Raw genomic sequence first — 12,505 nt, 5'->3', positions numbered from 1 at the left:
ACAACATATATATATATGTGTGTGTAAAAATACGTATGAAATTAAAAGTGTTTAAACTGTGTAATATTATGTCACACACACTCATCAAACTTGTCTCATTCTGGTGAAGCAGTATTCCAAATGGACAGTTAAATCTGCACCCCATACTGCTTAGTGGAGTCCCTTCTTCTGTGACACTGCAGGGATGAAGGAAATCTTCCTCTGCCCCCTTGACAGTTGAGTCTTCACATCTGCTGAAATAAACTGGCGATAGAAAGATTAACAGGAGAAAAAGCATACACATTTATAAATGTGCACGGAGGAGGTGATTACCCAATTACCCAATGAGGTTTAGAAGCTTTTCCTTAGGGAAGAGGGAGATAGGGAAAATGTGGGCAATTTTGAGAGGTAGTAAGTGATTTTTAGGAGAGTTGAATGGGCCCAAAGAACAGACAATAGTTTGTAAATGATTCTGTTAGGCAACTGAATGGGAACAAAGTATAGACAATAGCTTGAGACAAAGTCTAAGTGTGGTAAAATTTCTCAGTATTCCTTCCTGTGATATGAGTTTAATCTTCCCTGGTTAATTAAATTTCTGGGAGGGGATAAAAGGCAATTATTTTCCTCTGAGAGAGCTTTATTTAGATAAGGAAACTTCAGAGATAAGAGTTTTACCCTGTGCTTGGGAGGAGAAACAGAGGGTCGGAAAGTCCTTTGTTTTGAGGTTGTTTCTAAGGCCTTTTAATTTCCTTTAGTTCAGAGTGCTCAGCATGCTGAAGTGTTGTACTTTGGGGTATTGTTTTCTGAGCCCCAACAACATCTAATGGGTTTTTCCCAGACTATTTTGTATTGTCCAGTGTTCTGTTTTCTGATGCTGAAAGTGAATATGGGGAAGGGCGAAGGAGATGGGAAAAGGAAGGAACAAGATGAAGTTTTCCATTGGCCTGCCTTGATATTCTATTATTTTTTTGACTTTAGGTGGGTAGACACTATAAGACTCAAATTTCAATTCTGAAAAGAACTTAATACCACTGGAGGAAAAATGTGAGAACAAAAACCTGTCTTGCTGTTTTGAATTTGGGTGGTTGAAGCGATATTAATGCACACAATTTCACCTCATTCTTGAATTAATTGGTTTTATTGTTTCTAGTATTACTGATACCTGTAGAGTTGAGTTGTTAAATAAAAAGTAGGCTTATTTTTCTTGACAGCTGAGAAGACAACTATTTTACAGAACCAACACATTTTTTGTTTGGAAAATAAGTGTTTCCTTTGCTTTTTTTGCCCGTAGCTTCTGTTAAGAAAAGGTAAATCCTGGTGCATGTGTCAAAGCAGGTCTTTTTCTTTCTTTTCTTATCTTTTCTTTCTTTCTTTTTTTTTTTTGGTGGCTAGCTGGTACAGGGATCAAACCCTGGACCTTGGTGTTATTAGCACCACACTCTAACTAACTGAGCTAACCAGCCAGCTAAAGCAGGTCTCTTTCAATGTCAGGGAGTATACATCAAATGGCCACTAGGCAACATAATTCCTTTTTCTCTTTTTAAACCACTTACCGAAGACAATGCAATGCACACAGTAAGCTCAGAGGAAAAGGAAACTACAGGTGCTTTTTGGACATGACATTCAAGTTGGCTTTTTACAAATTTTTTTTTCTTTTTCTTTCACTGTCTTATTACTTTAATATAATTTCTTTTTTTTTTTTTTTTTTTTTTCCTCCTTTTTGTCTTTTTCCGTGTCCGGCAACGGATCGCAACCCTCAGTGTCGCGCCCGTACCGGACCGGGACCGGCAACGGGATCGCAACCCTCGGTGCTGCTCCCGCGCCTCGCTCAGCCAGTGAGCGGGAACCGGTCTGTATGTGGGATCCGAACCCTCGGTGGGAGCGCCACCGCGCTTCCCAAGCGGCGCACTACAGCAGTGCGCCACCGGGCCGGCCCGACTTTAATATAATTTCAATGAGTTAAGATATTCTAACCAAATCAAGTATATGACTATTATACTTTCAACAAAATAGAAATGGAAACTAACCTTAAGAACATAGAAATGATGTCTTCAACATAAACAGAGTACATGGAATCTTAGAATTCAGAATCTTAGAATCTTAAAACACTAGAAAGGGCCGGCCCCGTGGCTCACTCGGGAGAGTGCAGCGCTGGTAGCACCGAGGCCGCAGGTTCGGATCCTATATAGGGATGGCCAGTGCACTCATTGGCTGAGTGTAGTGCAGACAGCACCATCCCAAGGGTTGCAATCCCCTTACTGGTCAGGAAAACAAAACAAAACAACAACAACAAAAACACTAAAAAGGTTTGTGGAGGTCAAGCAGCCAAACACTTGGGGAATCTACCCCAGAACTCCTTTTGGTGACCATAGCAAGCATCATTACTTGATCAGAACATTTTTTCCCACTGTGTGGAGACATGACCTCAGAATCCTTCTCAGTAAACCATTCTGTCCCTTCTCTATCAATTCATGGGAGTGGTACTCAAGATAAAATCTTTTTGCCCAGTGTATCTCAGGCATACTGCCCACTCTATGAAGGAGTCTGTCTTATAATGCCTTTGATAGATGATTCAGATTCTTCCACTATCTGCTTTCGGATTATCTCTCTAGCCCCAAACAATTACATGCATCATGAAGTTCAGCCAAATGGACTGCTCTCTGGTCACCAAATAAAGTCTTCATTGTTCCTGTATTACTATTTAAGCCTTTGAAAGTCCCCAGCATTGCTACTGTCCCTAATAATAATCCAGGCATTCTTCAGTGAGTATCCAAAATGTGCCCCTGTAGAATCTTCTAACTGTTCATGACTCCCAGAATTTTATGTGATCAATTCTTCATTTAAATTCTTACAACTCTGCACCTTATAATAAACCCCAGCAGATACTTTGCCACCAAAACTTTAAAAAAAAATTTTTAAAACTGTTTTAAAATTTTATCTTGGCCAACATTTTGGGGTTTCAGAACATCAGGAAGAAATGTAAAAAAAAAATCAGCGAATCTTTCCAGTGTTGGCCTGCTCAGTGCCCAAGTTGTCTGAAATTTTTTCCTTTTCCTAGATTTAATTAGAATTTGATGTTTTTCTCTCCAGTGTGAAATCACTTGATCTTGTTTTCATTGCACCACTTAAACGTGTGTCTTACCAAGTATTTTAGAGGCATTTTTTTTGTAGAATATGTTGTTTGTGGAAGATATAGATAACTATATCTTTCTTAAGAACATAACAAATATACAGACAGCTACAGCTTCACTAGCCTAGTAGTCATAAATTTTATAGTGGAAACTCACTGACATCTTTGTAATATTATTCATGATAAAGTAGAAGTCAGAATAAAGCAAGTCTCTTCTAAGTATGCTCAGATTATGGTACACTAAAGAATCCAACTTTATCATATGGCAGTCTCAGGTTTAGAAGTCTCCTGTCAAGATATTGCTGATATTACAAAAAGGTTTCCACATGTGTAAAACTGGGGCATAAAAAACATTCTGAGGCTGGTTGGTTAGCTCAGCTGGTTAGAGCCTGGTATTATAACAGCAATGTCGAGGGTTTGGATACCCTTACTGGCCAGCTACCAAAAACCCAAAAATATTCTGATAAATAGCAACTCTCTTGACTTTAAAAGGACTTTATCTACATTGCACATGTCATGTAAACACATGTGTCCGTAGACAGACACTTCTCTAATTATTATTATTAGTTCCAAACTATAGTTCCTCCAAGTTCTTCCTTAGATTTGATATAAATCTGACTCTTCAAGCTGTCAGCCTTCTCCTTTTCTGTTCTCAGTGGAACTGGCTTATAGGTTAACTACCATTGTTTGTATGATATTCTTTTATTTCTTGAAAATTTATAGTCACCTTCTGCTCTTTTAACTGAAACAATCGCTATCATTTAATTTCTCCTTAGAAAGTCTGTTTAACTCCTTTTTTTTATTGCTCTCCTGTGGACCTTCTCTGAGTTCTTAGATTTTGTTCAACTCTGAATTGAACAGTAGCTTAATAAATGTTGTTTCCCATTGTTCCAAGGCAGATCACTTGGTGATACCCTGATGGGGACTGCAAGGTGATACTGCATGGGAAATTACTTTGTGAACCCTAGAATACCACCCAAAAGGAGGTGATGATTATTGCTTGGTTGTACACGTTGTGCAGAGATCTTCATTTCTGGAAGTAAGTTTTAAGTATTTTTTTCATTTGTTTAGTCACTCATTTATTTTTTCAACAATACCTTCTTAGCAAATTTCTAAGTGCTGGACAAAGCATCAGAAGTTGGGTGATATCTGTCTCAAGAGCCTTTAGCTCTGAACCCCTGTGTAGCAGGTTTGCTTGCTATTTCAGTTTTTAATCTGTTGTAAGTAGTGTGAGCATGTTCTCTGGGGTTGGGTCAGAGCAATTTGGAAGACAGCTTCTTCAACCTTAATCAGAAGCAGTTTCCTTTCCCTTCAGCCATTTAGTACCAGGATACCAGACTAGAACCTGGGCTCCTTCAACTCATTCCTACATGAGAGCAGGTTTGCTGTTACTTGGGTCATCATCCCTTCTGATTAGGGGCAGTACTTGTGTCCCTTAGAAATCTTGATGTTCCAAGGCTAATGTTAGCCTCCATTTTTTTCCCCATAATTTTTGTCAGGTGATTCAAAGGGTTTTCATATAAGTAGAACACTATGTTAACACTATAAATAAGCATGCCATAGTTTAAGTGCAAAGCGTATATCCAACTTACTTTAAAATTTATTACAGTATATTTATTGAATGCCTACAATGTCCCATGCTATGTTAGTCAGTGTCCATTCTCACTAGGGCCTCAGAGCCTAAGAGGGAGAAGCAGAGATGCATATAAGTAAAACTGTAAAGCATTATGGACAGGGTAGAATGTTGGAACCAAACGAGTATTTTTACCAAGGGAATAAGGAAAGATTAAGTCTTACACTGAATCTCAAAAGGTGGGAAGATACCAACTTCTTGTTTTGGGCATGACAGAATAACAGATATATAAGATTTATCCTCTTGTCATAAAAAAATAAAACTAGAAATAATATGAATGAACAGTTAATTTTTAATTAAAGGGTTATATTCTTGAGAATAGGGAAATGCATGAGGTGAGCTTCACATAACTTCAGCTCTCTGCCTTTGAACTTTCTAAACCATGTCACAGGGAAGTGGAATCTACCCAGAGAGCAGTAGTCTCACCACTGGGTGTAGCAAACAGAGATCAGTTTGGTGCTATTAAGATGACTGAAATTTGCTGGGGAGAGTTCCTGAGAGCAGGAAACTGCTTAGAAAGTCTACATAGCTGTTCTCTTGGATCTTTGAACAAATTTTAACTTGTGCTTGTACAAAGTAAGACTTTATGAGACCTGGCAGAAGATAGCTACTAGAGATACTAGAAGTTGCATGGTGCTGGGAGACATTGGAGTTCTGAAAAGCTAGAGTGGAGGCCTCACTGAACATTCCGGATATTTAGCTGAGACCCCAGAAAGGACACAACTTAAATACAGGGCTACTCTTGCCATAGACAAAGGGCTTTTAGACATATCTTAAAAAAGCCTAAAACAAATCTTGACAGAGTAAGGCTGACTAGCCACTGAATTAACTGCTGCCAGAATAAAACTCAAGACCATTAAAAGGAAGACAGCAAAATGCAGACACTCAGTAATGTAGCACCTACAATACATACCTTATAACAAAAAGTAGTAGACATGCAAAAAAGTAGTAATGCAATCAGGAGAAAAATCAGCAAATACAAATAGACCTAGAGATGGCAGTCAAGAACTTTAAAATGGCTGTTATATGTATGAGCAAAACCTTAAAGGAGCAGAATAACATTATGAATAAACAGACTGGAATCTACGGAAAGAAATTTAAATTTTAAAAAAGAACCAAATGAAAATTCTAGATCTGAAAAAAATATGCAAAATAAAAAGTTCACTGGAATGATATGGCACTTCATACACTGTAAAAGAAAAGTTTAGAGAAGTTGAAGAATGGTCAACCTAAGCAAACTCAAATACAAAGGATAAAAAAGCCTTAAAAAATAAAAAAATCCTGGTGATCTATGTCAAATTGTCTAATGTAAGTATAACTAAGGTCCCAGAAGGAGGGGGAAAGAAAGAAACTTTGAAGAAATAGTGGTCCAACAGTTTTGATCAAAAATACTATCTCACATATCAAGAAGTTCAATAAATCCCAAGAAGGATAAATACATAGATAACTAGACCATGACACATCATAATCAAATTATTGAAAACCAAACCTTCAAAACCATAGACAAAAAGACACATTACATACAGCAGAACAAAGATAAAAATATTCACTACCATTTCTTTATGAATAGCATAAGCCAGATAACAGTGGAATATTATCCTTATTGTGTAGAAAGAAAATCCTTCAAAACAAATCCAAACCAAACCATAACAAAAGAAACAAACAAAAACTGACAAAAACATTCTGTAAATTACATATCAAGTGAAAATATTCTTGAAAAATTAAGGTGAAATAAAGATGTTTTCAGATAAAGAAATGCTGAGAGAATTTATTCCAGCAAATCTGTACTAACTGAATAAGAAATTTAAGTGAAGTTCTCTGTTCAGACAGAAGAAAAATGATACAATATAGAAATATAAATCATCTTAAATGAAGAGTTTCAGAAATATTAAATGTGTGGGTAAATATAGAAAGCTTTCCCCCTTCATTTACTAATGTCTTTAGTTATTTAACACAGAAAGAATAATAAAGTATTGTGAAGATTATAGTGCATATAGAAACAAAATCTATGCCAATAATAGTACAATGATCAAGAGGAGGGAAACAAATATAGTATTCTAAAGTTCTTGAATTATACATGATGTAACATAGTATGAATTCAAGATTGTACTCACTAAAGCAATCATTAAAACAAAATAAAGCCAAACAGAAAATACGAAGAGGTATAGCTACACATCATATAGGGAAGATAAAACAGAATATTCAAGAACACTCAATTATTCCAAACAAAGATGGAAAAGAATAATACTGGAACTCCCCAAGACAAAACAAAACACCCTTATGTGACAAATTGAAAACAAATAGCTAGATGGTAGATTTATGACCAACTATACAGAGTTATATTAAATTTAAGTAAACTAAATGTTGAAAACTTAAAAGGTAGAGATTAAAAATTGGATTGAAAAGCAAGAGCTAATTATATGCTATTCATAACAGACATGTATTGAATATAAACACACAGAATAAAAAGAACAGGATGGAAAAGATATCCTATACAAAGAAAAAGCATGAAAACTGGCTTGTCTATGTTAATGTCAGCCTCCGAATTACAGTTGGAGAATTTTATACTCCTCCCTTAGAAATTTATATACAAGTAGACAAAAAATCAGTAAAGATGTAGAAGATTTGAACAACACTATGAGCACACTTAACCTAGTTGATATTTCTAGGAACTGTACTTAACAGCTGCAAAGTACACATTATTTGAAAATGTGTATAAAACATTCACCAAGACAGACTATCTACTAAGTAATTTTTAAAAGTCTCAGTAGGGCCGGCCTGGTGGCGCACTGCTACAGTGTGCCGCTTGGGAGCGTGGTGGCGCTCCTGCCGAGGGTTCGGATCCCACATACAGACCGGCTGCTCACTGGCTGAGCGAGGTGCGGGCGCAACACCGAGGGTTGCGATCCTGTTGCCGGTCCCGGTCTGGTATGGGTGCGACACTGAGGGTTGCGATCTGTTGCCGGTCACGAAAAAAGACAAAAAGGAAAAAAAAAAAGTCTCAGTAAATTTCAAAGGATTGAAATTATACAGAATATGTTCTCTTATTATAGATTAAATTAGAAATCAATAACTGAAAGATATTGGGAAAATACTCAAATATTTGGAAATTAAACAGCATTCTTCTAATTAACCTATACGTAAAAAAAGAAACAAAGGAAAATTTGAAAATAAAACTCAATATACTATAATTTGTGAGATGTAGCTAAAGCGTGGCTTAGAAAAAAAATTATGGATTTTAGTGCTTTTATCAGAAAAGAAGGAAAGTTTAACATTTAGCTCTAAGTTCCTAACATTTAAAAGCTAGAAAACTAAGATTAAATCAGGCTTACTTAAATAAAAGAAAGGAAATAATAAAGGCATGAGTAGAAAACATTGAAAGAGAAAATAGACAAATAGCAAAATAATTTTAAAAAGTTGGTTCTTTAAAAAGATCAATGAAATCGATAAACTCTATTTAGACTGATTAAGAAAAAAAGAGAAAACATAATAACCAATATCAGGAATAAAAATATGAAGCATCACTAGAGATTCACAGTCATTAAAAGTTTAATGAAGGAATATTATCAGCAATTTCATGTCAGTAAACAAACAACTTAGACAACATGAACAAATTCCTTAAAAGGCAGAAATTACAGAAACTGACATAAGAAGAAACTGATAATCTGAATTGCCCTACAAAGAAATTAAATTTATGACTAGAAACTTTACCATACAGAAAATTCCAGGCTCAGATTGTGTGTGTAAATTTTGTCAAACATTTAAGGGAGAAATAATACCAATTTTATAATACTTGGAGAATAAAAGCGGAGGGAATACTTCCTAACTCCTTTTATTAGATAGCATAATTGATATCAAAACTATGTAAGGATATTGAGAAACAAACAAAATTTTGGAGCTGATAAAACTTTCTATATTTTGATTGTGGCAGCAATTACATTACTACATGCATTTATCAGAAACTCACAACTATACACTAAAAAGGGTCAGTTGTACTGTACATAACTTAAGCCTCAAAAAATTAATCAGGGTAATTCCCCACCTTAACAGATAAATAAAAAGGCAAATCATTGTCAAATAAATATGAAAAAGACATTTGGTTATATTCAATACCCATTCAAGATAAAACCTCTCAATAAAATATGAATATAAGGAACTTTCCTCAGTCTGATAAAGAATAGTCTATGAAAAGCCTACAGCTAACATAATACTTAATAATGAATGATTAAATACTTGCCCCTTAAGATTAGAAACAAAGCAAGGATGTCCGTTATCATCACCTCTTTTCCATTACTTTCCTGGAGGTCCTAGCTGATGTAATAAGGCATGAAAAGAAACAAAGGGCATACAGATTGTAAAAGAAGTAAAACTTTTTTAATGTTTGACATGATTGTGTATACATAGAAAAGTTAAGAAATCTACTAAAGCTGAGAAAAAAAAAATGAACCAACAAGTGAATATAGCTAGATCACAGAATACAAGATTATTATACAGTTAATTGTATTTTATATACTAGCATTGGACAAATGGAAAATAAATTTAAAAGAACACAACATTTGAAACAGTATAAAAAATAAGACACTTAGGGATAAATTTAATGAAAGGTGTTTAAAAACTTTCTACTGAAAACTACAAAATATTGCAGAGACTTTAAAGGAGGCCTAAATAAATGAAGAAATATAGCATGTTCATGAATTGTAAGACACAATATTGTTAAGATGTCAGTTCTCCCCAAATTGATCTATAGATTCATTCCAATCTCAATCAACATTTCAACAGGATTTTCTTTTTAGAAATTAACAAACTGATTTTAAAAATTACATGAATATGCAAAAGACCCAAAATAAACAAATTTTGAAAAACAACAGAAGATTGTTTTAAAACTTACTATAGAGCCTACAGTAATCAAGACAATTTAACATTGGTGTGAAAATAATTAAATAGGTCATGAAATGGATAGAGACCAGAAATAAACCTACATTAATACAGTCAACTAATTTCTGACAAAGTCACCAGAGAAATTAAATGAGAGACATGGTGCTAGAAGAAACCAATATCTCTAAGGAAAAAAAAAAAAAAAGAACTTTGCCATTCAGAAAAATTAATTTAAGATGTATCACAAACCTAAATTTAGAAACTAAATATGCAAAATTTCTAGAAGTAAGCATAGGAGAAAATCTTCTTGACTTTTGGGTAAGCAAATATTTTCTAGATAAGTCACAGAAAGCAGAAAATTGATAAAGACTGGGCTTCAGCCCAAAAAACAATAGAAAAGATAAATGAAACAAAAAGTTGGTTTTTTGAAAAGTTAAATAAAATTGACAAATCATTAGCAAGGCTAACTAAGCAAAGAGAAGACCCAATATAACAAAAATTAGAAATGAAAAAGGTGATATTACAACTAATACCTCAGAAATACAAGGAATCATTAGAGACTACTATAAACAACTATATGCCAACAAATTTGAAAATCAGTAGGAAATGGATAAATTTCTGGACACATACAAACTACTAAAACTGAGTGAAGAAAATATAGAAAATCTGAACAGACCAATAATAATAAAAGAGATTGAAGTGGTTATCAGAAGGCTCCCAACAAAGAAAAGCTCAGGACTACATGGGTTCACTGCAGAATTCTACCAAACCTTCAAAGAGGAATTGATACCAATTCTCTACAAACTATTCCAAAAGATTGAAACAGGCCATTCTCTCAAACCCACTCTATGAGGCAAACATCACCCTGATACCAACACCAGACAAAGATACATCAAAAATAGAAAACTACAGGCCAAAATCCTTGATGAATATAGATGCAAAAATCCTCATACGAGGATTCACATGAAAGATGCAAGGTTGGTTCAACATATGCAAATCAATAAATGTGATGCAACACGTCAATAAATGTGATGCAACACATCAATAAAATCAAAGACAAAGACAGTATGATCATCTCTATAGATGCTGAAAAAGCATTTGAAAAAAATTTTCATTCATGATAAAGACTCTCTACAAGTTAGGTATAGATGGAAAGTATCTCAACATAATTAAAGCCATATATGATAAGCCCACTTCTAATATCATCCAAAAAAGCTTTCAGCTTTTCGAACAGGAACTAGACAAGGATGCCCACTCTCACCACGCCTCTTCAACATAGTGTTGCAAGTACTAGCCAGAGCAATCAGAGAAGAGAAGGGAATAAAGGGCACCCAGATTGGAAAAAGATAAAGTCAAACGGTCCCTGTTTGCAGATGACGTGATCCCATATATCAAACAGCCTAATGCCTCTACAAAAAAACTCTCAGAGTTGATAAGTGATTTCAGCAAAGTTGCAGGATACAAAACCAACACAAAGAAATGAGTAGCATTTCTATACTCCAACAGTGAACATGCAGAAAAAGAAATCAAGAAAGCTAGCCCATTTACAATAGCCACCAAAAAATAAAATACTCAGGAATAAAGTTAACCAAGGATGTGAAAAATCTCTGTGAAGAGAACTATAAACCACTTTTGAGAGAAAATAGAGAGGACATAAGATGATGGAAAGATATCCCATGCTCTTGGATTGGAAAAATTAACATTGTGAAAACGTCCATATTACCAAAGTGATCTACAGACTCAATGCAATCCCCATCAAAATTCCAATGACATTTTTCTCAGAAATGTAAACAAACTATCCAGAAATTTATATGGAATAGCAAAACACCATGCATAGCCAAAGCAATCCTGAGCAAAAGAAATAAAGCTGGAGGCAAAACATTACCTGACTTTACACTACTACAAAGCTATAATAACCAAAACAGCATGGTACTGTCATAAAAACAGACACACAAATCAATGGAATAGAATGGAGAACCCAGAAATCAACCCATACACCTATAGCCATCTGATCTTTGACAAAGGCACCAAGTCTACACACTGGGGAAGGGACTGCCTCTTCAGCAAATGGTGCTGGGAAAACTGGCTCTCTATATGTAGGAGAATGAAACTAGACCCATACCTTTTACCACATACCAAAATCAACTCAAAATGGATTAAAGAATTAAATATACACACTGAAACAATAAAACTCCTTAAAGAAATTGTAGGGGAAACACTCCAGGAAGTAGGACTGGGCACAGACTTAATGAATATGTCACCAAAAGCACAGGCAACCAAAGGAAAAGTAAACAAATGGGATTATATCAAACTAAAAAGCTTCTGCACAGCAAAAGAAACAATCAGCAGAGTGAAAAGACAACGAACAGAGTGTGAGAAAATATGTGTGAAATATACATCTGACAAAAGATTAATATCCAGAATATACAAGGAACTCAAACAACTTTACAGCAAAAATAATAAACAAATAAATAAATAAATGAATAAAATAAAAATAACCCAATTAAGAAATGGGCAAAGGAGCTGAATATGCATTTCTCAAAGGAAGATATACAAATGGCCAACAGACACATGAAAAAATGCTCAACATCACTCTGCATTCAGGAAATGTAAATCAAAACCACTTTGAGATACCATCTCACTCCAGTTACGATGGCTAATATTCAAAAGACAGAATGACAAATGCAGGTGAGGTTGTTGAGAAAAAGGTACCCTCCTACACTGTTGGTGGGACTGCAAAATGGTGCAGCCTTTATGGAAAATGGTATGGAGGTTCTTCAAACAATTACAGATAGATCTACTGTATGACCTAGCTATTCCACTGCTGGAAATATACCCAGAGGAATGGAAATCATCATGTTGAAGGGATACTTGTACTCCCATGTTTA

Source organism: Galeopterus variegatus, unplaced genomic scaffold (genome assembly GCF_000696425.1).
Source record: "Galeopterus variegatus unplaced genomic scaffold, G_variegatus-3.0.2 Scaffold877, whole genome shotgun sequence".
Classification (NCBI taxonomy): domain Eukaryota; kingdom Metazoa; phylum Chordata; class Mammalia; order Dermoptera; family Cynocephalidae; genus Galeopterus; species Galeopterus variegatus.
Note: the sequence above shows the minus strand (reverse complement) of the source record.